Source organism: Eriocheir sinensis, unplaced genomic scaffold (genome assembly GCF_024679095.1).
Source record: "Eriocheir sinensis breed Jianghai 21 unplaced genomic scaffold, ASM2467909v1 Scaffold70, whole genome shotgun sequence".
NCBI lineage: Eukaryota > Metazoa > Arthropoda > Malacostraca > Decapoda > Varunidae > Eriocheir > Eriocheir sinensis.
This window is the reverse complement of record NW_026112054.1, coordinates 256,272-279,890: the sequence shown is the minus strand read 5'-3', so window position 1 is coordinate 279,890 and position 23,619 is coordinate 256,272.

The following is a 23,619-nucleotide window of genomic DNA, read 5'->3' as shown; positions in this document are numbered from 1 at the left end:
GTTTTTTGGGCCAGCAGGCAATGAGGGTCTTTTTTTTTTTCTTCCCTGACCTACGTATTTTTCGGGACATCTACTTTACTTTGTACCGTGTCTTTTTTCGGGGTATCCATCCTAACTCGATTAGGCTTCGGTGTCCACGCACGCACACCCGTAGAGTGTTCAATGTATTTATTGTTTACCTTTGCAATGTAAATCGTCAACCATTAAAACAAATTCATTCCTAAGTAAAACAAAGTCAGTCCTATTTAATTCTTTTTATTTTATTTGTTTAAAACACTAGAACACAGTGTACCTAACAGATCGTTCATATTCTTCAATTGTTTTCATTTGGGAACACGTAACACAAATATATTTGGACGTACATCACATGTAAAAAATACAGACTTTGGTGGTAACAAATGCAGACTTTGCAGACTTTGGTCATTCTGGAAGTGTGTATAATAAATGCAGACTTTGGTCATTCTGGAAGTGTGCATAGCAGACTTTGGTCATTCTGGAACACGTGACGGACGTCACATTGACATGGGCGTAACAAATGTTGCAAACAAATACATGACATTATATTTAGATATGTACAGGGTGTACCGAATCTGCTACTGTTGCACGAAGGCGTCGGCCCATAATGACGTCTTATGCGTTTAATCGGCGGTGGTGTCGCCGAAGACCCGGTCTGAGTCCTCTTGCAAAGTGCTATTGAGATAGAGTCAGGATTAAAATCAGAATCGCTGTCGTCGTCGTCGTCATCTTCTTCGTCGTCGCCGTCTTCATCTTTGTTTTCGCTGTGATACATCGAGAGATGTCGTGCAGTGCTGCAAGCTTCATCTTCTTTGTTGAACATAAACAAATTTTCATCAGATAGTAACTTTTGTAATTTCGTGTCTTGTTCTATAGTGTCATTATCGTATTCAATAGTCTTGTTGCGTTGAGTTGAGTGGCGTTGAGTTAATCTTCTTCGGTCCGACGAGTCAATATTCGAGTGGCGTTGAGTCAATCTTCTTCGATCCGACGAGTCAATATTCGAGTGGCGTTGAGTTAATCTTCTTCGGTCCGACGAGTCAATATTCGAGTGGCGTTGAGTTAATCTTCTTCGGTCCGACGAGTCAATATTCGAGTGGCGTTGAGTTAATCTTCTTCGGTCCGACGAGTCAATATTCGAGTGGCGTTGAGTTAATCTTCTTCGGTCCGACGAGTCAATATTCGAGTGGCGTTGAGTTAATCTTCTTCGGTCCGACGAGTCAATATTCGAGTGGCGTTGAGTTAATCTTCTTCGGTCCGACGAGTCAATATTCGAGTGGCGTTGAGCTAATCTTCTTCGGTCCGACGAGTCAATATTCGAGTGGCGTTGAGTTAATCTTCTTCGGTCCGACGAGTCAATATTCGAGTGGCGTTGAGTTAATCTTCTTCGGTCCGACGAGTCAATATTCGAGTGGCGTTGAGCTAATCTTCTTCGGTCCGACGAGTATATATTCTTCGAATGTTTTTTAGTGTAGTGGATTCTTTTACGTTTTGCTTTGTTGTTGCTACTCCGAATGACGGAGTTAACGAAGTTTATTTGTTGGACAGATACCAAGCCGCTAAATCTGACATTCCCGACGTGACGTCGAACAAGAGCAACGTGATACGATTCATAACGAAAGACATCGACAGGATGGCGATCTACAAACACGAATCGCTACTGTTTGGTAATAACCTAATCCCTTCCAATAAAAATAATTCTGTTAGAACCATATTACAATCTTTCTGTGACTTCGTCTTGATGGTCAACTGAAGTCTTAGACAGTTATCTTGAAGTCTTAGGGTCGTTGTGTGAATTGATTTCGTATATTGGAACGAATGTGTTATGTACACACCGGTATGTTATACGCCAACCCGAACGAAGAAATTACCTTAAATCAACTATTAAAAGATATTCCTCATAACGAAGATGAAAATAAGAAAATAATAGTTTTGGTCAAAAACATCGAAGAGTTTATGAAGGCATGGAAGGCATCGATCAGCGATGATAACTCTGATAAAAAAAACGATGACAGAACTATATTTCAACGAAGCCGTAGACGCGGTTCAGAATATTTATTTCTCTTTCTCTAGCAACGTTTCCTTTTACAAATCAACGCTGAGGAGTCTCAAAAATTTGAAGGAGTGTGTCAACACTTGTATGCTCATGTTAAAAGTCAACGCAGCAGAGCGGATACCTGCGAGCATACTCTTCTTTTCAAATTACAGCAGCGAGAAGAACGTCTCTCTCTTAGTAAAGAGACGTCGACCTATTTTCGGCGATACTTCACCTTTTCTAAAATTCAAAGAACGTAAAAACGGAGCTAGCCAGGCATGCTTTGCATTTTACTTGTTGAATTTTTCAATGGCGTTGTACGACGTCATCATGATGTTGAAAGAAGGTCAAACCCATCACACACTCTTAACGTCTATAATAGACCGATTAATCGCACCTTTCGGTTACGATTATCAAACCCCGCTCAGGAACTTGCACAGCATGCTCGATTACAGTATAAATCTGATTGTCACTAACAACTTATCTATGTCGACTTGCTTCTGTTTTATTTCCTCGAGTCGATTTTCCAAAGCGTTAAAATTGTTAGTCATCTGATCAACAATGTACGTTCTGGAATCTAAACTGAATGTCCGTGCCTGTTCATACAATTTACTTTGCATTTCTAACACACACGTTTGGATAAACAAATCTCCGATATCGATGAGAGACTGCAACGCGACATCGAACGGAGTGTCGAAGACACGGGGATATTCACCGATGTTTTTTAACATCGGTTTAAGTAATTCGAGTTCTGTGTTGTTGAAATACTTCTTGTTGATTTGCTCTATTTTCCAATTCACGTCATTTTTATACTTAGTCAAAATCGAGGAACAATAATCTTTGAACAGTTCCATGGTTTTCACTCTGTTCAATAGAATTTTCGTTAAGTAGCTTAACATTTTTTTAGACATCAACGACTCAGCATCGGCATTCAATTCAAACGCGGTAACGACAGATTCTAAATCGGACGCGACTACTTGCCAAGTTAATATTTTTGATGATCTTAAATAGCGTTACGCCGAAGACCGTATTTTTATCAACTGTAATTTAGTTTAAAAAGGGGTCTAACTTAGATCGATCCGAATTTATTTTGGATAGAATTTGAGGTGACTCGATAGATACGCCTTGTACGGATACCGTCATGTGCAGCTACATCTTTAATCTGGTAATATTTCGTAAAGAATCCTACCATTCTCCTCCTCTTTTTGTTTTTAAAGTCGACTTTGTAAATCCAAAACACGCACATTTACACACCTGTTCTGCACACAAGACGGAATAAAAAGTAATGTGACCAGCCGGTATTGTTGAAGACCTACAAATAAATTAGGAAAAAGCAAGAGAGCCAAACACCCGAAGAATCACTCTAACACCCGAGGAATCACTCTGCCGTCTGCGACGAATTCTAAATATTTATCTGGTTAAAGTTAATCGACGATGGCAGCTTTGACAATTAGACGAGCCAACAAAAAAGGGCGCCGTCGGAAGACCGAGGGTAAGACAGATGCCACCTGGAAGAAGAGGCGACGCACTAAGCGCCTCAAGCTGAACGATCAGATGATTAAGAAGACGAATAAGAAGAGACTGGGTAAGGCCAGATCAAAACCTTCGACATGCATGAAAAAATCAATCATCAAGCAAATGAAGAAATGTCTCCGTATGAAAGACTGAATGGGAATGTATCGGACAGTAAGAGTAAAATAAAATTATCTTCGGACGACAGGTGATCGACAGTGTCTCGCAAATCGTTCTCTGTGATGCGATGTTCGATTCCATCGAGGATGTTCTTGAATTCCTCTTTGCCTACTTGTCTCGATAACAAGTCTAAAATTGAATTGAAAAAATCCAGTGCGTCAAATGAAAATAATCTTTGCCAAGTTAACGCTAAAATACTTTACTATGTGATTCTAATCAACAACCAAGATAAGAACATTCAGGATGTATTTTACACTACCTTTGCTCACTACACCAGATGTACTAATAACCAATGTAATGCGACCTGCAGTCTGTTCAAACGCATTCTCACACACGTGTACGACAGACACAACTGCCCCATAGCCAAACTGTACAAATACATATTGGAGGAACACATGCGGTCGTGTTTGAATGAAAATTGTCCTAATCCTGCATGTGCTGTGGCGCACAGAGTACGAACCCGTTCCAAAGGAACGTACATAATCGGCGACTTCAAGTTAATCATAATAGATTGCAACAATTACGAAATACGTCGCTTGGACAACAACAATCTCATCGCTTACAAGAGAGCGATTGGTCAGTCATCTTCTCATCACGTCAGTAAAACAGTCTCGTCCGAGGGTCAACTTTAAGTTTGGTGTTGTTGTTGCAAGCTGGAAGAAGAAAGGATGTGACTCACGTGATAAGATGAAATGTCAAGTGTTTATTCTACATGTGTGTGAATGTGTTTATTCTACATGTGTGTGAATGCTGAGATGTGTACTAATTTTTAAGATGTAATTTTTAAGATGTTGAATGTGTACTAAATTTTAAACTTACAGTTGTAAACGAACTCTTCCTGTTGAACCTCTTCCTGTTGTATGTAACTTGTGTGTGTGTATTAAAATGGAACTGTTGTGTGTGAGTGTGTAGTGTATGTAACTTGTGTATGTGTGTGATGGAGGTGTTCTGTACATTATATAAATTGTGTTAACATTAGAAATCAAGTCAACCTAAGACATGTGTGCAGACTCTTATGTTACTCCTAAAATAAAAATGGAACTGAAGTTGTGGCTGAAAAAGTCTCTATGTAATTCGTGTGCGTGTGGACTGAGAATTATGTATCTGTTATTCGTGTGCGTGTATGTTCTGTAGTAGTGTATGTTTGTTTTACTCCTAAAATAAAAATTGACCTGAAGTTGTGGCTGTTTTTAACATGTCACGATGTTCTTTCATATTTTACCAAAGTATTGAGAGACATGAAATTCGAGGTTGTGTATGAATGAATCTACAGTCCATACAACTAACGCTGTCAGAATTTAATTGGTGAACAAAACCACTTTCTAATAGTTTATCTTTCATCGGAGTTAGACTTGACGGGTAAGTTTGAAAGCTCCTCTCTCTCTCAGCAAGCCGTGTTGTGTCCTGAAAGATCGTAGCAATACCTGCTTTGTCTAACACTTTCTGGAGTAAGTTCCTGAGCGGGGTTTGATAATCGTAACCGAAAGGTGCGATTAATCGGTCTATTATAGACGTTAAGAGTGTGTGATGGGTTTGACCTTCTTTCAACATCATGATGACGTCGTTAACGCGATTGAAAAATTCAACAAGTAAAATGCAAAGCATGCCTGGCTAGCTCCGTTTTTACGTTCTTTGAATTTTAGAAAAGGTGAAGTATCGTTCTCCTTCAATCCATATCGAACACTTTGTACTTTGGGAGAGAACAGGAAAGTGATGAACCGCAAGTTACGAATTATAAAATAACTTTCACCGTCAGAGATCACAATGACAACATGAATCATCTTTTCAGCACCAAGGTCCGTTAACTCTAGTTGTGTGTGACATTTGCATGGGTCTCTCTGCGCGCATGCAATTGTAAGTTAAGACTTCCTCCTAGACCAATGTTTTGGCAAGCGTTCCACAAAGGTCGGAGACTACGAGAAGATATAGGTGTTGTGTCAGCAGGTGACGAATCTACCGTACTCTCAAGAAATGTGTCGTGCACCGTACTCTCAAGAAATGTGTCGTGCACCGTACTCAAGAAATGTGTAGTCACCGCGCACCGCTTCGCTGCTTCATGGATGCTGCTGTTCCACGTCTGCGTACTCTGGATCTGTTAAAGTGTTTAATTGTGTTGTTGTTTGCTCACACATATTGCATATTGGTCACGGGGTTAGGAAAGAATGTAACTTTTTAAAAGTTTAATAAAATTACATGTAACTTGTACAACATCTGCGTAGATGAAGTTTAACAATATAATATATGCGTAGATGTTTTGTTATTAACTACCCCTGAAACTATGTACGTCACAAGGTAAAGAATGTGTGTGTCAATTAAATGTATTGTTAAATTAAACAATATTTGCATAGATGTTTTGTGTTTCTATTAACCTTTGTAATCTAGCTGATGCAAATCACGAATATGTCTACGGATGTAACACGTTTGGTGTAATTCACAAATAAATCCATGGAGATAACACAGACGGATCTCTAAGTTGTATAACGTCCTGATGCTTTTGGATAAGGTCCTGATTCAATGTTTCGGTCTTTTTCATCTCTTCTTGAAAGTCCTTCAATTCTGTTATCAATTGTGTTGATCTTTTTTTCTCTGCGATCAGATCGTTAATTTCTTGGGTCAGCCGTGCAATCTCTGCTGTTTGGGTTTCGGTATTTTGGTTAGACTCCTCGATATTTTTCCTGTTTTCATTAATTTGGTCTTTTAACCGGTTGATTTCGGAATCTTTGTCAATCACGGTTCTCGCAATCTTATTCAATTCTTCGTTAGAGCTTGATAACGTCAGGTTAGTTACTTGCAATGCATTTGCACGTGCGGTTTCAGCTGCTAGTATTTCCTGGGAGGATTTGTTCTCTGTGGTCATATCCTCAATTTGTTTGTTCAACCGTATAATTTCGTCTTCTTGTTTTTTTCAGTAATATCGATAAGTCATTACTCTTTTCACTCAGTTGGGTTTCGAGAGCAGTTTTCTCTTGCTGGAGGCGAGTGCCATCTTGCTGGAGTCCATCTCTCGTTTGTGTCTCTTGTAGGAGTAGAGTTTTATTTTGAGTCAACTCTTGTTTGAATTGATCATTCTCTGTATCTAATTCGTTATTACGTTGTTGGAGTTGTTCGTATTCATTTTGCATCAGATCGATCTTGTTTTTATTTTCAGATAATTCTGCGTTCAGTCGGTCTTTCTCTTGGATTATCTTTCGTATATTTGCATTAACTTCTAAGAATTTCTTATCTACATCTTTGTATATCGTCATTATTTGTTGTACTTTGGCAGATGACTTTTCAATTTCTTTCCTTAATTCAGATTTTTCTTCTTCGTGTTTAGTTTGTTGATTTTGTAATTCATCCATGTACTTCTTTGTAGAATCGGCTAACTCTTGACTAAATAAACTTATTTCATTAATTTTAGCGTCTAACTCACTCTGGCACTTATCCAGTTTTTGTTTACAGGATTCTAATGCTTCATCGTTCTTATCAAACTGGCCGAAGTCACGCATTCACATTTACAGACGAAGTCACGCATTCACCAACGTCTCAGAATTGGTCTACATTGCAGACAAAGTCACGCAAAAACTCACCAACTTAGGTAAAGACAATGAACATTCAAAAAGAGTTATTTTGATGTTGAGACAACTGGGCAAGACTGTTGAAGACGAATACTTGTGTGACAGATGCTTGCAGTTCTCTCGAGGTTTGTAATGGATTCTCTAGTTTGTGTAAATATCAGGCGTGTGTGGTATGTACTCTGTTATCTCTAGTTTGTGCAAATATCAGTGGTATGTACTCTGTTAATATAATGTGTGGTATGTACTCTGTGTAAATAAAATGTATATGATGTTCAGAGTTGAGTTTGTGTGTCTATTCCATGAGGTGTAACAGGAAGGCGAATTGCACATCTGAGCACTTGACTGCTGCTAGTGAATGTGCGACTTTGTCTCGACAGTCAACTAAACTCTTGTGAGCACAGTGCAAGTGTTAAACTCACTTCGCAACCAACGTAGATGATAATTAACACTCTCAACCAACTTAGATGATAAGATTCATAAGAAAGTTAAGATGGATTCAGACGCATTCACCAACGTCTCAGAATTGGTCTACATTGCAGACAAAGTCACGCATTCACCAACGTCTCAGAATTGGTCTACATTGCAGACAAAGTCACGCATTCACCAACGTCTCAGAATTGGTCTACATTGCAGACAAAGTCACGCATTCACCAACGTCTCATAAATGGTCTACATTGCAGACAAAGTCACGCATTCACCAACGTCTCATAAATGGTCTACATTGCAGACAAAGTCACGCATTCACCAACGTCTCAGAATTGGTCTACATTGCAGACAAAGTCACGCATTCACCAACGTCTCAGAATTGGTCTACATTGCAGACAAAGTCACGCATTCACCAACGTCTCATAAATGGTCTACATTGCAGACAAAGTCACGCATTCACCCATTGCAGACAAAGTCACGCATTGACCAACGTCTCAGAATTGGTCTACATTGCAGACAAAGTCACGCATTCACCAACGTCTCAGAATTGGTCTAGATTGCAGACAAAGTCACGCATTCACCAGCGTCTCAGAATTGGTAAAGTGACAAGTCAGAAAAGTCTGAGGGAATAAGCATGCAACACTCGTATAGTATTCAGAATCAGTCTACTGCTGACATAAAGTCTCGCATTCACAACTAGCAACATCTGCAACGCATTTGATCCAACTCTGAGACAAAGTAAGATTTGTATTCAGAATCACGCAGGTCACACAATAGTATTCAGAATCCGTCTACAGCTGACACAAAGTCTCGCATTCACCACCATCTGCAACTCTTGAGGGTTTAAGTCATGCAACAACACGTATAGTATTCAGAATACGTTTACCACTGACACAAAGTCTCATATTCACTTAACATCTGCAGCATTCTCTGAGACAAAGTGACAAGTCAGAAAAGTCTGAGGGAATAAGCATGCAACACTGGGAGTTGGTGGTGTTGGTGTAGTTGTTAGAGAACTCGTTGAAGGAGCTTCTAACGAAGGAGAAGTATGCGGAGGAGGAGGGTTAATCGGAGGAGGATTAATCTGAGTTTCTAAATCAATCGGAGTTTCTATGAACCTTTTACAGTTGCACGAATTGATCTCCCAGGTCATAGGAACAAATTCTGGATAGTCATCGGTGAAGTGATGACTGTTACTCGAGAAGTAAAGTAGCTTCTCACTTTGGTCGAAGGCGTTATTCGGAAATCCAACTGGTGTGAAGATCGTCGATCCCAACATTTTGCCATTTCTCGAAAAGGTGATGGATGGATGAACGTCCGATGAGTACCACGATACACCGCTGCTGTCAGGGTACTGGATCGTGATTATGGCGAGCAGCAACATCAGCAACAGTTGAAAGATCCCACCCATTTTCATCACGATGTCACTCTGCTCACTGCTCAGTCACTCCTCACTGTTCAATCTTTTCTTCACGACAAAGTCACTCTAAGTCACGATAACGTCACTCGTCACTTCTCCTCTTCAACGACTGGACTTCAGGATAGTCGAGTCAGGAGCCCAAGTATGCTCGCTCGCCAACACACCGAGTCGAGTGTCTGGACTGACAGCGTACCTTCTTTCTTTTATTGGTGACACGACAGATGCCTGGCATCGTTAGACACACGATTAAAAAATACAAAACTGGTTTCAAAATGTCTTTTCTAAAAAATAAAACAAAAAGTGGGTGTGTCTTGGCCTACGTCATACGCTTGCTGCTGCTGCTGACGCCAAACGCAGCAGCCTACCTTAACATTTTCTTCTGGAGCTCGGATATGGTCGTTTTGTACTTCAGTAATAGTTTTAGGTTTTCTTTGTAGTGTTGAAATAGACTGATTGAAAATGGATAGATTCCGTATCCTGTCGTAAAACACTCCGTCAGATACTGGCCCGACGAATTCTTGTCTGATTTGTCTGCTGTGGCGGCAACGTTGATGTTCTTGCAACCGTTGTGTGATTTCTTCACGAGACATATCGAATGATAGTCCACAACGGTTTTTATCGACGGTTCTTTGTTGATGTGTTGAACCAGATTACTCTCACAGGTATACATTAGAATACCATTCATGAAGCGACATTCGAACAACATTCTGAGAGCATTACTAAATATCAATTCAGGATGTTTCAGGAATTTCAATTTGGCGTTGCGATGAACACTTGGAAGCAACCCGACGGGACAGAAATTTGTTCTCCGTTTTAATTTCTTGAAAGTGCTGCGAAACGACTCACAATTGGAAGGGGTCAGACAAAGTCGAACAGAGACACGCCAGCACGGTACCAAAGTCGGATATTCATTCACGTAAAGTTGAGAGGAATTTTAGAAACAAACTTTTAAGTAACATTTTATAATTAACAAGTCATACAAATGAGACGTAAGAACAAGTCATACCTGTATTCAGTGACCTGCACATCGTAACTCTCTATTCAGTTATGTATCCCAACTCACAATTTGATTTTATGATAGTAAGTATCCCACACACCCCGAATTTAAAATATGTAACTTACGTTTATAATAGTATCCCCTTAAATATAAAAAAAAAATCAAGTGTGTTGTACACGTAGAGTTTATCTACCTTTGCGAGTTAATGTATAATAGTATCCCCAGTCGACACCCTTTTTGTTTTTAGTGTTTGACTTACCGCTATTTTACCCAGATAGCGAGTAGCATTTTTACACCACAAAATGTTAACTTCACTTTCTCTTGACTTGCAGATGCTGACTGTGATTCACAAACAGCGACGAGAACACTTGAACCTCGAATTGGAGAGATTAAAAACATTCAAAGGATGGCCTAACGCAAATATATCTCCTGAGGTACTGGCTCGTAACGGATTCTACTACCTCCGCGAGTTCGATCTGTGCAAGGTGTAATTGACACACACGAAGTAACGCTCGAAAAGCTGTGACGTAAGCTATCAATCGGCGTCGTTATCGACACGTGCCAAAACATGGGCGTTATCTTAATCACACAGGAAGCCATGCAAATGTCACACACAACTAAAGAGTTGCTGCGAACAGATTCAGATAGAACAGAATATAGTTAAGATACGATTCTGAACTCTGTAGTGTGTGACACATTCAAGATGTATAGTATTGGTACAAATGTCAAACTGGTCTCGGGAATATTAGTAGCAGTCAGATCAGTCGTCGTGTTGTTTCCACGTAGACAATAGCAGTGACAGAAACTAAAGAACCATGAAGAATGCCAAGAAGAACCTAAGGCTGTCAGCACTTATTCTATCTTGGCATTCTTCATGGTTCTTTGTTTACTAGTTTCTGTTACTGCTATTGTCTACGTGGTATTTAAAACAACACGACGACTGATGGCACGGAACCATGCTGAGTACTCTCTGACTGCTACTAATATTCCCGAGACCAGTGTTGTTTGAATGTTAATTTTGTAGCATGGTGAATCTGAAATTGTAACTGCTTGAAGACAGAGAAAACAATTGTATGTACATTAGTGTGATTTTTTAGTCTGTATATACGTTACATAAATTGTAACTCGGATAGACTATGTAGCATATTGTAGGTTAGGAAATAAGACTTTTATATAGAATCTGTATGATATTTTTCAAGCTATGTTTAATAAAATATAGTTGTATTTCCACCTGTTTGGACATCCTTAAATCACGTGTTCTGGGTCACTTGTTTGGTAGACGGTCTGTTCTGTTCCTTCGGCGGTCAGGGTGGTGTTGTCGTCGTACCACAGATGCTTAGCGAAGATCCCGATGATGACCATCGCCAGAACGCCACATATTAACATTATAAACATGTTCATCCTCGACTTTCCGTTTTGATTTCCTGTGGTCTCAAAGGGTGAACCCTGATTTGCAGACATTTTGTTGTTGTTGTTGCATGACTTAAACCCTCAAGAGTTGCAGATGGTGGTGAATGCGAGACTTTGTGTCAGCTGTAGACGGATTCTGAATACTATTGTGTGACCTGCGTGATTCTGAATACAAATCTTACTTTGTCTCAGAGTTGGATCAAATGCGTTGCAGATGTTGCTAGTTGTGTGAATGCGAGACTTTATGTCAGCAGTAGACTGATTCTGAATACTATACGAGTGTTGCATGCTTATTCCCTCAGACTTTTCTGACTTGTCACTTTGTCTCAGAGAATGCTGCAGATGTTGTGTGAATATGAGACTTTGTGTCAGTGGTAAACGTATTCTGAATACTATAAAGTTAAAGAGTTTTACGAAGCCGAATTCAATAATCAACAACTGGAATTAAAAAAAAAAAGAGCAAGAATTCAATGATTTGGTCAACCGAATATTAATAGAGAAAAATAACGAGACATCCAAGATTTTCAACGAAGAGGTAGAAAAACTAAATAAAATAAAAAAGAATGCGGATGGACCGTATTTTTATCAACTGTAATTTAGTTTAAAAAGGGGTCTAACTTAGATCGATCCGAATTTATTTTGGATAGAATTTGAGGTGACTCGATAGATACGCCTTGTACGGATCGACAGAAGAATAAACTAAAACAATCTGTAAATTCTTATTTTTATTTATTACACATAATCATTGCAATGCTTCTTCTTATCTTGTCAGGAGTCCATCCAACGGCTCTGTTTACTTGTGCATCAATTCGAGTATATTCTGAGACGTTGGTGAATGCATGACTTCGTCTGTAATGTGAATGCGTGACTTCGTCTGTAATGTAAACCAATTCTGAGACGTTTTTGAATGCGTGACTTCGTCTGTAATGTAGACCAATTCTGAGACGTTGGTGAATGCGTGACTTCGTCTGTAATGTGAATGCGTGACTTCGTCTGTAATGTAAACCAATTCTGAGACGTTGGTGAATGCGTGACTTCGTCTGTAATGTAGACCAATTCTGACGTTGGTGAATGCGTGACTTTGGTAATGTGTGACTTTGTCTGCAATCTAGACCAATTCGGAGACGTTGGTGAATTCAATTCTGAGACGTTGGTGAATGCGTGACTTTGTCTGTAATATAGACCAATTCGGAGACGTTGGTGAATTCAATTCTGAGACGTTGGTGAATGCGTGACTTTGTCTGCAATGTCGTTTTGGTCGTTGTCAGTGGGCTCGTCTAGCTCTCTGTTTTGGTCGTCGTCGTTCGTGTTGAAGGTGGAGTCTACTGTGTCAACGGACGTCAATAAAACGCTGCAAGATTTGTCAAAATTAATGCTGTCAGGACAGTTATTAATATCGTGTACAACAGTATTAATGTTGAAGTATTACTGTCCGACTTACTAAAGTACAATCCCGATCAGGATACATTGATCTTGATAGAGCAGTTGCGTACACAGCTGCGATCTGCATTCGATTCAGATGAAACCAAAATTAACATTATAAGATCATACAACGTGCTGAAGCAAATATACGATTCTTTGGTAGAAAAAGCAATCGCCTGCGCTTGAAGTAGGTTATCAACTCAACTTTTATCTTTCTCTTTCTACTGCTGTCCGTGATGAGTTCTTCGAATTTCTTCATGAGTGCCAAGCACCTACAAGAAGTTAGTGACATTTATGCTGTGGAAATAACGACAACCCTCTCCGATTCCAGTTCGGAAAACTTTGAGAAGTCCGCAGAATCTTTGGTGTCGACGACGTTAGAGATGTGTTGTGTGTACGATTTGCAAATAGTGTCCTGCATGTTGTAAGCAGAGCTGTGCAAGGTCTTAGCGTTGTCCTCTTCGATTATGTCCCTCAATCCGCTCAAGGTAGGATTGACTGCAGCGACGACCCGATGTTTGTTTCCGCGTGTCGTGATGTCCAGAGGGTTGCTATAATCCGAACTCAATTAAGAATCGATAGTCTTGGCTATCTCGCTGCTTTCAAAAACTTTATTGGATCTGTCGTAATCGTCGTTGTTGTTTTTGTTGTCGTCGTCATCGTCATCATCGTCTTCGCTAATCGTTAGCTTAGGGTCTGTCGTTATGACAATGAAGTTGGGAATGGCGTCAATGATTTCTGGACCGTTGGTCATACAAACACAGATCAGTCCGTCGTGCATCACTTTTACGTCTACGACGCGTGCGAAATCTTTGATGTCGTTCATCTCAGGCTCGCTCAAGCGATCGCTGTCCAAGTCTCGGTAAGCCACGGGTTCAGAGGCCAGAGTGTCTCTGTAGATAGCGTACCTCTTAACGTTGTCTCCAGTGTACTCCTCGACTGCAAAATTGACATGGTCTATCACCAACGAGTCGTTCTGAAGGGATACTTGAATACCAGTCAGGTAAACTCCAAATTTGTTGACCAGAGGATAAGTGTTGTCGATTATGTTCTTGCTTTCGTTTTCTCCGCTGCTGAGCAGACAAGCGTACACACCGTCCAATCTGACACACGCACAAGCCTTGCTCGTCTCGTCGCCGCGGTGAACGAAAACCGTTTCGGGTAGGTAGGTACAACTGTTAACGATCCTCAATAGAATGTTCTGTCTCAGGTTGATCAGAATATTCTCTCGTTCCGATGAAAAAGACTCTAACTGACCGACGATAGACTCTAATTCGAGGTTGAGTGCTTCTAGGCTGGCTTCTATAACGTTCTCAGAAGGTGATGAGGAGTGCGACGAACCGTTCGTAAAACAATTCGAAGCAATGTCGCGACATTTCTTACTGGTCGTCTTGATATTTTGAAATGTCTTTTGGCGTTTCTCGATTGCCCCTTTGTGAGTCTCATTGACATTCGAACACGTGGATTGAACGTGTTGCCAAAGCAACGACAGTTCGTGGTTGATGTTCGCCACAATTTCCGTGGCGGTGACGGCCGATTCTTCGTGGGAGGAGGGATTGACACCCGTGCTAGCATCCTCCTCCATGTCGTCGTGAGCGGAAGGCAGGTCCGATCGATGTTCAAAACTTTGGAGACTTTGTTCTACACGTCGACAGATTCCGTCATGAGATTTGTTCTACAGAGTCTGAGACTTTGTTCCACTGATGTCTGTCATTTGATTGTCTAACTTAGTATGACGGAGAGTGAATGTGAGACTTTGTTCTACATGTTTACAGATTCCTAAACCGTGTGAATGTGCCGTCATGTGGCATATTAAGCCTTCGGCGAACGTGTGACTCTGTATGACGGAGTGAATGTGAGACTTTGTTCAACATGTCGACAGATTGTGGCATCTTAGGCCTTCGGCTGGTTGCGAACGTCTGATCGACGGAGTGAATGTGAGACTACGTGCTGCACAGCGACAGATTCTCACACACATCCATGACCGAGTTGACAAATGAAGTCAAATTGTACTGGTGAAAAATAAACAATAAATACGGACTTAACATTTTATTTTACTCTTACTGTCCGATACATTCCCATTCAGTCTTTCATACGGAGACATTTCTTCATTTGCTTGATGATTGATTTTTTCATGCATGTCGAAGGTTTTAATCTGGCCTTGAATGGTGCTGCAGATGCATTGCAGATGTTGTTAGTTGTGAATGCAATAATTTGTGTCAGCGGTAGACGGATTCCAAGTGTGTGTGTGTAAGTTAACTCAAATGTTGCTAATGTGAGACTTTGCGTCAGCGACAGACGGATTCTTTAACTCTTTCCTATGTGTGTGTGTTTTAAGCGTTTTTTTTTTAGATTCTCTAGCGATGTGTTCATCTGTGCAATCTTAAAATCATTATTCTCTATAGTTTTTTCACATATACTTAATTTATTTGTCTTTTCACTTAATTCGGTGCTAAGGCTTGTTACTTGTGTTTCTAATTCAGTTACTTTGTTACCTTCAGTGAATAATGTGGTTTTTAAGAGTTCGTTGCTCTTTTTGTACTCGGCTTCACAGGAAACGTACTTTTGATAATTTATCAAATTTTCATCGTTCAATGTTTTAATCTCGACGTCTTTGTTAATAATGCTTTCCTGATATGTTTGGATCTCGACGTCTTTGTTATTAATACTTTCCTCCAATTCTGTTATTTTTTGGGTTGCATTTTCTTTATCTACGGTCAGATCTGTAATTTGTTGGTTCATCTGTGCAATTCGTTGATTTATAGACGTTTCATTAATTGTCACGTTTTCAAGAATTTGCTTGTTCAACTGGGTTATTTCGAGTTCTTTGACACTGAGCGTTTCCTGATTCGGGCATTGTGCATCTAGACCAACAATGCAACTCTCTAGTTGCTCTTAATGCTTGTAAGATTTTGTACACTCCGCTGTTAGGTAGGCAAGAGTTCACAATCCGTCTAACGCCGACGCAAAGTCACATATTAACACAAGTCCTGCCGTTAACAATGCAATTGCCGCTGCCACCAACACTGTTGTTTCCGGTGATCAAGCCTTTCAGACGTTATCAGACGAGTCCGTTCAGATTTTATCAAACGTATCAAACGAATCCGTTCAGATTTTATCAAACGAAACCATTCAGAGTTTATCAGACGAAGAATGGTTCAGCAAGATTGAAAACATAGATCAGGAAAACATCGGTTTGTGAACGAAACACTGGTTAAGTTCTCGGAACAAGTGCTTGGCGATGAAGACTCTTTGAGAGCTAAGATCACCGACATACTAAAAGTTAACATACGCGACACCGTATTGAATCATCTGAGAAACATCGTCTCGGATGTCAACGACGATACTATATTTGATTTGACCGCCCATGTTAAACAATTAATCGACGAACATCAACTGCTCAGTAGAAGTAGTATAAACACATTTGTTATCGACGAATCCAATTCGAAGAACAAAGTACTTCACAAACAAAACAGGTTCTGCATATTGAATTGTTATTTCGACGACGATACGCTAACGTCCTATACCGACACGACTATACCTCAACAACACGGAGCGTTTCAGATTAAATTAATCGATACTCCTTTTTCGGAAAGCGACATAGTGCCTTCTGTGTTTTTGTACGCTTGGATAGACAAAGTTTCTGTTGTTGCCAACAACGATGTGATCAATTTTGAAATTCGGTTCAAAAACACAGAAAACTTTAAAGTGTACATCTCTTTGTTTTCAGCACGTAGCGATAAAAAAAAAAAACTCCAATAAAAAAAATCTCAATTGTCCTTTTTGTTTTAATCAGTCACACAAGGATACTATCGGTTATAAATTAAAATGATAATATGATTCTTAGGATAAAGAACACTATAGAACTAAGTTATGTTTGGTTTAATCCTGTTTTTTACTTTAATCGTTGTCGAGACTTTGTCGATTAACGCTACCGATTCTGAACTCAAAATCAGACGACCTGTACGACAAGGTCTCACATTCACCCCAACAGATTCTGACCAACAGATTCTGAACTCAATGTTTGAAGGGGTTACTATTGTAAACTCAATTATTATTTTTCATCTGAACTCAAAATCAGACGACCTGTACGACAAGGTCTCACATTCAGCCCAACAGATTCTGACCAACATATTCTGAACTCAATGTTTGAAGTGAATGCTAGTCTTTTGTCTTAATAATTAACTAGTATTGACATATTGCATTACAGTTATGTGAATGTGACTTTGAAGGAGACTGATGTGGGACGACAGAAGGAGTTTACTCAAGGTCGCAGTGGGACGACAGAAGGAGTCTACTCAAGCTACTCGCATCGGGGTGTTGGACCCACCCTACCTATGTAATGTACATTTGTTAAATAATGTAATGTACGTTTGTTAAAAATAAAACAATGTAAATTTTGTTTTGTTTTTTTAATGTAAATATTACATAAATATACGTCCTCATAGAAGACAAATATTAAGATCTTTGCAGATCGCTAAACTACAAATCTTATCCTATTGAGTATTGAAGATGGCTGCACATGTCTTACACTATTCGAGGCATATATGTTGGGGCCATACGTACAAAATGTAATGGCTTACATAAACTTACATACACACGTATACATGGCAAATTAAAAAATCTACAAACTCCTCCTCTTTTCTTCCAGCAGCATCTTCTTGACACTGGGTACGACGGAATTTTCTTCTGTTGTTTTATCGCTGATGTCGATTAGCTGTTGCACTGCTTTGCGCTTGTTGGAGATTAACAGTTTTAACGGTTCTCGGAGATCGTTTATGATTACAAATCCGACCTTCCTCGATATTTCTACTAAGTCGTTGAATAGAGTATTGGCTAAGATGCGTTCGATCACTTCTAGATCTTCTGTTATCGATTTGAAACGATTGTCGATGATATCTTGTACGTCGGAATAGACTTCTTACGGTAACTGGCGAACTCTGGTTCTTGTGGGTCACTGTCAAGTTCACTTCCGTGTTTTGGACGTTCGAGAGATAATAGAAGTAGAAATTCTTGTTGTGGACTGGAACAGGTATATTCTTCAGGAAACATTTATTAAGGAATCTTGGAATCTTCACTGTAAGGAATCTTCAGGAAGAATCTGTTGGCGTTGGTCGTCGGACATTGAAAAAAACCTCCAATAAAAAAATATCAATTGTCCTTTTTGTTTTAATCAGTCACACAAGGATACTATCGGTTATAAATTAAAATGATAATATAATTCTTAGGATAAAGAACCCTATAGAACTAAATTATGTTTGGTTTAATCCTGTTTTTTACTTTAATCGTTATCGTACTCTTCGCTGCAACACTGGCAACGCTGAATCGACGTGTAGCGGAAGTGCCGTAGCGATCTTTGCTCGATGTGCACCTCGCCTCAGGGGTCCAGAATTGGACGGAGATCTCGAAACGTAGAGTTCTTTGACACTTCAGAATCTGTTGGACCTTGTCGTACAGGTCGTCTGATTTTGAGTTCAGAATCGGTAGCGTTATTCGACAAAGTCTCACATGTAACGGGTATAGTTCATAATCGGTTGATATCTTGGCCAAAAACGACCAACGCCAACAGATTCTTCCTGAAGATTCCTTACAGTGAAGATTCCAAGATTCCTTAATAAATGTTTCCTGAAGATTCCTAAAAGTAACATATGTGAGATCTGCGGGGTACTTCAATGTGTGGTCAGGTCAAAAAACTACATTCATACAAATCTTATACTATACTTCCAGAGTTTCAACGAATCGTGGAACCAAGCCGAATTAAAATTACTTAAAATTACTAAATCCATTAATATTAAGGGTGAGTGCACGGCCAACGTCACCTGGAATGGAAGAAGAAAAATTTGCGTCAGTGGATGCTCTGTAGACTGTGCTGTTTTCAACTCGTCTTGCTTTTTGTTTATTTCATCGAGTCGATTTCGCAAATCTGTCAAATCGATAGTACTCTCTGAAGACTGTGGATGCTCTGTAGACTGTGTTGTTTTCAACTCGTCTTGCTTCTTTTTTATTTCCTCGAGTCGATTTTCCAAAGCGTTAAAATTGTTAGTCATCTGATCAACAATGTACGTTCTGGAATCTAAGCTGAATGTCCGTGCCTGTTCATACAATTTACTTTGCATTTCTAACACACACGTTTGGATAAACAAATCTCCGATATCGATGAGAGACTGCAACGCGACATCGAACGGAGTGTCGAAGTCACTGGGATATTCACCGATGTCTTTTAACATCGGTTTAAGTAATTCGAGTTCTGTGTTGTTGAAATACTTCTTGTTGGTTTGCACTATTTTCCAATTCACGTCATTTTTATACTTAGTCAAAATCGAGGAACAATAATCTTTGAACAGTTCCATGGTGTTCACTCTGTTCAATAGAATTTTCGTTAAGTAGCTTAACATTTTTTTAGACATCAACGACTCAGCATCGGCATTCAATTCACGGTCGCGCTTTGGCTGAAATCAGCAATGTTAAAACTAACGAAGAAGACATGTTTAATCTTTCCGCGACGTTCGATTTTAACAACAACAACGGAATGTCTGTCGGTAGGGACAGGTTAAAATTCGAAATCTCGTCTTCTGAATTACCTCTCCAAAAAACAATATCCTATAATCCGATCACATGAACTTTACCCACCGCCAATGTACGTTTTTGTCAAAGTCGTCAACCGATTATGGACTTCACCCGTTGCATGTGAGACTTTGACGAATAACGCTACCGATTCTGAACTCAATGTTTGAAGGGGTTACTATTGTAAAGTCAACTGTGAGTTTTCAGGGGGTGCTATCATAAAGTCAATGTTTGGGGTTACTATTATAAATGCAATGGTGAGTTGGGATACTATCATAAAATCAATTTTTGATTGTTCACTTGAATAGAGAGTCAAGATGTGCAGGTCCTCTGATTACAACAAATTAGACTCTATTCAGATCTGTTGGTGTAACATGTATGCAATGCAACTTGTATTGAGTACTTTGTGTTAATATGTGACTTTGCATGGTTAGTTGTGTGAATGCGATACTTTGTGTCAGCGGTAGACGGATTCCGTGTGTGTAAGTTAACTCTGTCTCTGTGAACGGTTCACTTGGACCAAATGTTGCTAATGTGAGACTTTGCGTCAGCGATAGACGGATTCTGAAGACTATACACTCAGTCTCTGTGAATGCTGCATATACCCAAAGGTACATGTCTGCACTGCACTGAATGATGACAATTTGTTAGTTGACAGCTTTGAGGTGCATATATTGCATTTTGGCAAATAACAACGCTGAACGAATCTGGTATTATTTTTTAAATGATCCAAAAAATCATTCAGATTTTTAAAGTTTCTAGTGATGAGATATCCTGGCGTGTCTGCAATTCTTTTAATAAGCATTATTTTTTTGTTATCTGTAATTCTTTTAATCTTGGTATTGCACCGGGAGGTTGAATTTGCTGCTTGCGGGAAATTACGCAACGTCGCCGCCGTATCAGAAGACGACGGGTGGGTGGGGTAGTTCTGGAAAAAAAAAAGTAAGATTATAAAAACCAGTATATGTCATGTAAGTATCGATAATTCGAAAGGACGGTGTTTATTACCTGGCACGGTCTTGACAACTCGGCTCGTTTTAGATTTTTGACGGAATCATCAGACTCTAGAAACGTTTCCACGTCACTATCCGAACTGGAATCGGAGAGGGTTGTCGTTATTTCCACAGCATAAATGTCACTAACTTCTTAGGTGCTTGGCACTCATGAAGAAATTCGAAGAACTCATGAGTGCCAAGTACTGTTTGTAGATTGGATGTGCACACATCGAATCCATGAGTCAGTAACGATGCCCTTCTTAGCAGCGTTACTGACTCGTTGACGTTTTCTACCTGGCGCGTCCGCATTGGAGCACTCGCCATTCATGTTCTCTTTGTCTCTCTCTCTTTGCGGCGCATTTTTTCTTCTTCTGGATGGCATCGTTGATCAGGTAACCCTTTTTCTTTTCTTGGTTGCCGTTCTTCTTTTTCATGGTCAGTGAAACTTAACGACAATGACTTATTTTATTTCAGCTTAACAAAAGATAAATTGACAGTATTGACACTCGCCTAGATTAACATACAATAATAAGGTACACGAACACACTGTTAAATGAAATTATCTTCAAGAATGTAGATAAAGTCGTATTACGACAAACCGCCAAAGACTTTATTAACACTGGGAAAGCCTGGCGAAGGATAAGGACGGTTCAGCAACAGAATCGTAATTTGTGACCGTGGACGTGGACGCCGCTGCCGCGTCGACGACAGGCGAATAAGGTGGAGTCAGGGTGACAGAAGATTGATGAAACGCATCTGAATCGAACATCGAGAAAAGGCAATTGTGTCTTATCTTCAGAGTTATTAGGCAGGTTGTTCGAAATGTCAATCCCGCCGTTGATATACACGCTTTTTCCGTTTTTTTATATTTTTTATTACTCTATTCCTAATATCGTCAGCAGTAGGTTCTCCAGTAATGTCAAATTGCAGATTTCTGAATTTTGTGTATACTTCCGCTTCCAAGAAAGATTTGTACGGCATAGCTAACGAGAAAGTGCGTTCGGTATGGATCGATTACAAGGAGGGTAACAACAACGCCAGCGCTTCGGAAACAGGCGGCAGCGGTCAGAAGAGGAGGTTTGCAGAGGGCACGCGCGACAACAACGTACCTGGGTCGAACGCCATCTCGTCTCTGGAGCTTCACGATATCGTGAGGAATGTCGTCTTACACGAGGATTGGTACCCGCCGACCATCATCGCCCATTCTTCTCATCTGGGTCGACAATTGAAGAATATGAACGATCAGTTAGGTACACTGTGTTCTAGTGTTTTAAACAAATAAAATAAAAAGAATTAAATAGGACTGACTTTGTTTTACTTAGGAATGAATTTGTTTTAATGGTTGACGATTTACATTGCAAAGGTAAACAATAAATACATTGAACACTCTACGGGTGTGCGTGCGTGGACACCGAAGCCTAATCGAGTTAGGATGGATACCCCGAAAAAAGACACGGTACAAAGTAAAGTAGATGTCCCGAAAAAAGACCCTTTACAAAGTACAATCAAACCTCGAATGAAAAAGAGCGCTCCAGCAGTCAAGCGTGTAGCAAGTGGGAAGAGCCAGAAAGCGGGATCTCCGTTCTTACCAACCAGTTTAATCAAGAAGTTGAATATACAAAGTCTCGAAAATCGTTCACCTCTAGAGAGGACGCAACAAAAGCCTAGCATATTGCAACCTTGACCTATTTTCGGCGATACTTCACCTTTTCTAAAATTCAGAGAACGTAAAAACGGAGCTAGCCAGGCATGCTTTGCATTTTACTTGTTGAATTTTTCAATGGCGTTGTACGACGTCATCATGATGTTGAAAGAAGGTCAAACTAGACTTTGTCATCTGTTGTGTTAATGTGTGACTTTGCGTCAGCGTTAGACGGATTGTGAACTCTTGCCTATGAATCTTACTTTGTCTGAATAACCGGATTGTGAACTCTTGCCTACGAGTCTTACTTTGTCTGAATAATTGTATCCAACGTGCGGTGAGTTAAGATAAGGTGAGTTAAGAAGTCTAATACAATCAACACTATTCAGAATATGTTCAATCTGTGCGAACAGATTCGTGGTGTCTGTCAGTGTCAGATAAGATTCTGAGTTAACTACATTACATCTCAACTCTCTATTCAACTCTAACACAACTGTAACATCTGCAACGTACTCGGTCTAGACTTTGGTATGTAAGTTGAACTCTTGGAACCACGACTTGAAGAACGGAGAATGCAATAGTCGTAATGATACCTAGCACGCAAGGCACTTCGCTAAATTTTATATCGTCTGTTAAATTATTAGCGTAAGTTCTAAACTTAAGAAATACATTGTGCATCAAATTAATATTTTTAGAATAGGACATTGCATTCGTGACAAACTTCTTCTTGGTAGCTTTTCCAAAGAAGTGATGGAGTACAGTTTCGGGTTCGAGCGTTTCTAACCGATACATCGGATTTGTGATTTTAGATCCGGACCCCACTCTCAGAGTTAAGCCACACTGACACTTGCACGACTTTGTGGCACGCATTGGCACGAACTCGGTCGTGCCAATGCGCAAACTAGTCGTAAACTCGCGTGAAGTGTTCGGAAACTCGTCGTGACTGCATCACATGTCGGGACGAAAATTTTGAAATGTTTAAAATTTTGGCACGACAAATTTTTCGTGACGGGTTCGTTAACTATGCGCAAACTGTTCGTGAACTTGTCGCGAACAGTGCGGGACAATGCAGGAGGATGCGCACCAGTGCGTGCCAGTGCGCGCCATGCCACGACATGCACGACCTGCCACGCATTGTTCACGAACTGTTCACGAACTGTTCACGACAAGTTTGCGACATGTTTACGCATTGGTGCGCGTCGCAGCATGGTCGTGCGTTACCCCTGACACGGTCACGTGTACTTCACGCCTTGATGGCACGAACAGTTCACGACTAGTTCACGCACTTCACGAACAGTTTGCGCTTGGCACGAGCAGTTCACGACGAGTTTGCGAGTAGTTCACGACTATTGCGCAACTATTGCGCAACAGTGTCGCTCGCGTCAATGCGGGGTATATAATAGCCACTTCTCGCCATTCCACAACTTGCCAGCAAGCAGACAAC